Raw genomic sequence first — 6,108 nt, 5'->3', positions numbered from 1 at the left:
TTTTCTAGTACATTAAGCCCCAATAATGTGGTGAGTTACAGAACCCGTGTGAAGACACAAGATGGAGATAGCTGCACAGCTTGGCAAGTCAGTCCTCCAGTCAGCCAGCCACTGACTACTCATCTGGTTGGCCAGCCCAGAAACCAGATGGCTCGGGCAAACCTGGTGACCAGATTTTCCAGACAGCCACCAACGACAAGGTCAGTGCTCAGGAGGCTCCTTCCTAGAGCCACAGACTGGCTTGTTACATTGAGGTCACTCCGCTGCTTCCTTCTTTGGTCATTACTTCACCCTGATGTTCTGAAAGAGATTATGCTCAAATACCTGCACACAGCGATCCAGGCTGGGAAAGGGAGGCCCCCTTAACACACTGCACATAGTGGAGGCAGCCTCAAAGTGGCCCACACCCTCTTCCTCCTGTTGGTTTGGCAGCAGAGGGACCAGGGGTGACCTAGGTGCCCATAGATGGATACAAAGCTTGGCTTAAAGTATGACTTTCAATAGATCACAATGAGGTAGCTGCCCTGGCACTTTTGAAATCCTGACACAGAATCAGGCCATCTACGAATGATTTAGCACCAGGTGCCCCACGAACATGCGCTGCTCTAAGGGCGATAGAGGCGGCCCCCTTATGTCAGTGCTCCAGTCCTCGAGTGAGAAGCTTTATGTAACAGCCTAAAGGCTGGTTATCCCAGGCCAAACAAGGCTTCCCAGCACTGTGGCATTGTAACATTTTAGGAGGGATTACTATTTAGAGACTTTCGGTCATAATCCTACAGATAATTGCTTTGTCCCATTCGCTCGTCAGCCATGCACATTTACCATACACCGAAAATCTGATGTTGCAGTTCCTCTAGTATTAATATTGCAGCATTGCAGCAAATCATCATCAGTAGAGTAAAATTAAACTTCATCATAATAGTATAAACCAAGCTTATATTCCCTATGAGTAGGTGAACTATCCAATAGTTGGTTAATTCTGTCTCACAAAGATAAGCAGAGCCGGCATGGAAACATCAAAGAGCGACATTGCTATGGATACTTGGTTGCCACAAGCCAGTCATCTCTTGGATATCTTTTCTGACACCTCTTGCTTGAAACCCAAACAATCAGAAGGATTGCGAAGCTCACTTTCATGGTCTGTATTCACACTGAAAATCAAGACCAAGCAAGATTTTGCACTTTTACTCCAATGAAGGTTTTTGTACCCCCTGAGACCTCCTTAGTACACCTGCATTATCATTTGACAGGTGTACCCCCACAGTCAAACTCCCCACCAGGCACTGTCTCCAGCAGGCACCAGGATCTTGGGGACAGAAGCAAGAGTCCCCTGGGTAAGTAAAACAATTATAAAAGCAGTGGCATTTTACCAGTGGCCTATAGGTCTCCCACTTATCCTACACCTCTCATGCCTCTTCACAGTGCTACATAGAGTCAAGGTCAACAGGACATTCATTCCCCACAGATTCTGCCAAGACCATTACATTGGCTCTGGGTTTTGTTAGAAAGTAGGTAGGGAAAGTGTGAATCTCGTTCAACCATTCATGCAAATCACTAATTAGATGACAAAGCATTTGGCTATTTTGGGTTACGATTGCAGCCCATCAGCATCAAATCAGTCTTGCTTCACAACTCAGCAATTGTCATGGAGTCCAACTACACTTAAAGTTGCCCCAGGGAAGTATTTGCTTTAGTTAAATGCAATTTGAGATCCAAATAATTGAGGTTGGATTAGTTTCCAAGAATGTTATGCCATCTCCTTGAACAGGAGGAATTTTCAACTTCTCAATTTCTTGCTTTCTCCAGCCTTGGGATGGCAGTAATTACAAAGAGTAGTCCATGAATCTGCTGTCTGATTGTTTTAGATTATGAGTTTGATAATGTGATTGATTCATGTGTACATCTAAGCATGAGTAATGCATATGTCTGGAGTTTCTCCGCAATATAATAGATTGCTTATTCCGTTGATTCCTATAGTTGTACACAATTTTGGTATACTTAGGCCATCATTTGACCTTTTTGAGTACAACTGACCATCGCTTGTGTATGCATTTTGGTAGAGGCATTTCTTGACATATTTCTTTATTGTATGGTCTAGTTCAATGAGAGCCTTTGCTTCTGTGCCAGCCATGTCCAATTTGAATGGCAGCTTACGAATACAATATTGACAATTTTTTGCGTGGGCTTGAGTGGTAGACTGTCCAGATTGTTAGCCCATTCTGTTAGTATTTCATATATGTTGTTCTTAGAATGTGTAAGAATCAAAGTTCAGTTCAAGGTATCTCTCACTGTTACCTGGGTGTTGGTTACTGGCTTCTTATTTTTCAAATTCCTATAGTTTGCACGATATGAATAAGTCTTGTGTCTTTTTGATATTTTGTTTTTAGACAAGTTGATTTGCTGAATTTTTCAATGATCTTCAAGTTAGTATATGTGCCTTTTGTATACACTCATTTTTTTTCCAGAAGTCCATCTGAGACAAACGTAAAGCCCATACAATTTTTCTTATGGTCACATATGAGAGGATCTCCCTTCTTTACCCAAGTGTACCCTGAGTGGCCAGGTCAGTTGGCAGGAGGAGGCACAAGGCCCTACAGACATGGCGAAACTCCTGCCAGGGGGATTTAACACTCTCCATTGGAGCAGAGACCCAATTGCCACCCCAAAATGTGCCCTATGGATGCAGGAACACATAGGCGGCAGTCCCACAAATGGAGTTCACCCTCGTGGGCAACCAACCTTCCCAATATGTTAAGTTTTCTGGGCAGACTTCCTGAACCCCACCCGTTTACCGCTTGATGGTTTCACACTCTCTTGAACTCTTTCTTCAAAGTTCGATTCAACGTTCACTTATGTTTCTTGTTTTCTATCGGTTTTGCACCCAATTTAGTATTAGATGGAGTTTACCATCTGCTTTGGGGTGCACACCCAAGCAGCCTGATTTCAAGGAGACCCAATTCTGATACACTAGAGGCCACTACTGTCATGGAAAGAGCATTGCTCAAACTGACTTGCACCCTCTGACCGATGCAAGGGAGTTCTGTATACCAAAATTCCAGAACCCACTCATCATTACTAAAGGAACTCTGGTTAGTTTATTTTCCTATGATTAGTAATATGCTTAAATTCAGCAGATCGGGCTACCAGCATCTCTCCCTCCCACCCCATGAAGCAGTTTACACTGGTTTTGATGGCCATGGTAAGAGGAGCCAGGGTACTATTGTGGCCTCAAGGCCTTGTCATCCTGGATACCCTACAACCCAAGACAAGTCACTTCTCAATTACTCAAAACCCAGGTGGGCTGGAATATGGCATGAGAGGACCTAGGTAGCAGAGCTTTTAACAGTCCCAGACTACAGAGGCACTGCAATACGGTTAGCCTTAGGTACATGTTGGTTGCACAAGGGTACCATCTCAGGAGACCTGTCTCTCACATCATACCCCTCCCAGAAAGACCAGGGAATCCCTGTCCGATTCCTCATGTGTCATTTGGTTTCTCCAAGGTGAGGACCTTGTCCCGTGCCGGGTCCTCACCTAAGTACCCAGAAGTAGTGGACCACTCCACTGGCCAGGACACACAAGGGAAGCACTGGGCTTTGGGTCTCCTCTGAAAGTTGACCATGGATTCAGACTGTCATCGTTAGTCCTCGGGCCACACAACCGTTAATGATCCTTTCCCAGGTTCACCTATGGAAACCTTGTGACTTTTACTTCCTCTAGCTAGTCAGGTTTTGTTGTCTTCTCTGCGCTCTGCCAGAGCTGTTTCCAACCCTGGTGGGGCTGATGGGAGTAGCTCATTAAGGCATCCAACTGGTAGAGGCGATGGCCAATGTGTGCAAAGGGCTGGGGCTAAATTAACTCAAGCTTCTAACCCTTGCTTACATTGAATTCCTCATTCATGAGAAATAATTGCAATGCTTATAACAAACGGGGTTCAGTGGGCTACTAACACCAGCTGGAACAGGGTAAACACATACTGAACCATTCAGTTTAACATATTTGCAGCCCTGGATATCTGAGGGCACCAAAGACCTGTGATCAATCTCTTGTGGTGGAACGTCACTTGTCCCTCTGAGAAGTTGCACTCCAAGCACTGGGGGTCACATAACTAGTTAGCATGGAGGAATCTCGTTTGTTGCTGGCATTCACCAGACAAATCACTCTACCAACTAAGAACTGCCATGCACCACTCCCCACAGAATCAAGAAAGAGCTCTCAATCTGTCAATCCTTTCTAGGTGAGGTTTCCTTTGTTAAAGCAAACTAAGCCACAAGCCTCACACCAGGTGATGCCCTTCCATCAATTCCTTTAATTTTCACTTTGGAACCATACTCCCACAAGAACACAAAGACTTTGATCTCTCAGAAGCTGCTCAGCAGGTTTTGGGAATAACGCTGCTGGATCACTAGCTGGCATTATTTTTGTTCAAATTTTTGGTTAATAAAAACATTCTTGGCAAATGCTTTCACCTCAAACAGCACAATATGTATGCCCCCTGTCAACCCTCTGAATCATGGCACAAGTTTTGAAAACCAACAAAATGGAACAGGTGTACTATTCTATTATACTTAGCTGAAGTATTCAGACAACCAGCCTGCTTTGACCAATGTCCTTTTTTCAAAGCAACTGCTTTGGAGCCTCAGGACACACAGGGCCCCATTATGATGCCAGTCGGACGAGTGTCCGACCGGCATTTGGTCAAAACTGGACAGCCCAACAAGGATTCGGCAGTCCTGCTTCCTTAATTAGGATGCAACAGCCTTTACTGCGGTCAGAGATTTGCATATTTCCTATTGCAGCTTGTACTGTGGGCTGCAGCACAAGCTGCATTAGGAAATATACACTTTTTAAACATCCCTGCACTGTGTGACAGGCACCATGCAGGGATGTTTAGGGGGGGCCAGGGGGAAAAGGGGTCCTACTAAGGGCCCCCAAAGTAACTTTTCACCTACCTTTTCATGGCAGTCAGACCGCAATGAGATGGCAGGCAGAAAGCGAAATTGTAAACCCGACGGCAGAGCAGAGGCTGGCGCCAATGTAATATGGAAATTACTTTTCTGACCGCCACTCTGGCGGGCCCTGTTAGCCCATCAAAGTGGAGCAGAATTCTGCCACGGGTTTACTTCTAACCGCCACTTTTGTAATACGGCGGTCTGACGGAAACCTCTGATGCTGGGCAGAAAGCCTTCGACGAACTGTTGGATGGCTTTCCGCCTGACATCATAATGAGGCCTTCAGTCAAGAGCATCAAGGGTGCACCAAGAGGCATAGGCAGGCAGTACACACCCTGGGGCAGACCGACAATATATGCTATTGGAGCTGGAGTTACTGTGGCTGCTGGCATAAGACTTGCCCTCCAATGGATTCTCATGAAAGGAATTAAAGTGTAATCAAAACGTGATTCCTCGTTCCTCATGATTACTATGGTAGGCACAGAAAGTACGATCAAAAGAAAATATGGCAGACATCCATATGTATTCTCGCCACCATGGGGATGTGTAATCAGACTGAGGTTATCCAGAGTCATGAAAATGCAAGGAAAGCCCAGATAGGTCCTGTTCTGACAAATGCATACATCCTAGAAGGTCAGTGCTCGCAGGAGGGAGTTATCAAAGGAAGTGATATATAAAAAAAATCACAGTTTGACTGTAGCTGGTGTGTGTGCTTGCAAATACGTGATTTAGACTTTTAGGCAAGATTGTGCCACTGAGAAGATCAGCCAGAAAGCCACACCTGCTTGATGGGAGAAGGAACCATGTACTCATCTTGGAATTACTTTTACACCACTTCAGAGCCTGCTTTGGGAACCCCCTACTTGCCTCCAGGGGGCAGCGGGGACAAGGAAGTCCCATGTGCACCATCAGGTCCAGCTTTCTTTGTAACAACAGAAGAGAGAGGCAGGCCAAAGCTTAGCCTGAGCAAGACACAGGGGTACCTGAGCAGGTGGGGCCATCCCATGGAACACTTGTTCTGAGCTGCTGTGGAAATGCACTGGATAAAGAAGGGCAACAGACAGCATGAGGGGCCTAGACCACAAGGAGGCCCCCAGGACAAGCACCACTCGACACAGTGTTCTCTGGTCAGATCACTTCACAAGCTGCCAGGCTG

General features: G+C 45.7%; 1 pseudogene; it reads right to left on the bottom strand.

Annotated features, from left to right (window-relative positions):
* Positions 1–471: 471 nt before the first annotated feature.
* Positions 472–3,158, bottom strand: LOC147693607 (28S ribosomal RNA; annotated as a pseudogene).
* Positions 3,159–6,108: the final 2,950 nt, after the last annotated feature.

The sequence above is a fragment of the Lissotriton vulgaris genome, chromosome 8, assembly GCF_964263255.1.
Source record: "Lissotriton vulgaris chromosome 8, aLisVul1.2, whole genome shotgun sequence".
NCBI lineage: Eukaryota > Metazoa > Chordata > Amphibia > Caudata > Salamandridae > Lissotriton > Lissotriton vulgaris.
Note: the sequence above shows the minus strand (reverse complement) of the source record. Positions and strands in the feature narration are given on the sequence as shown.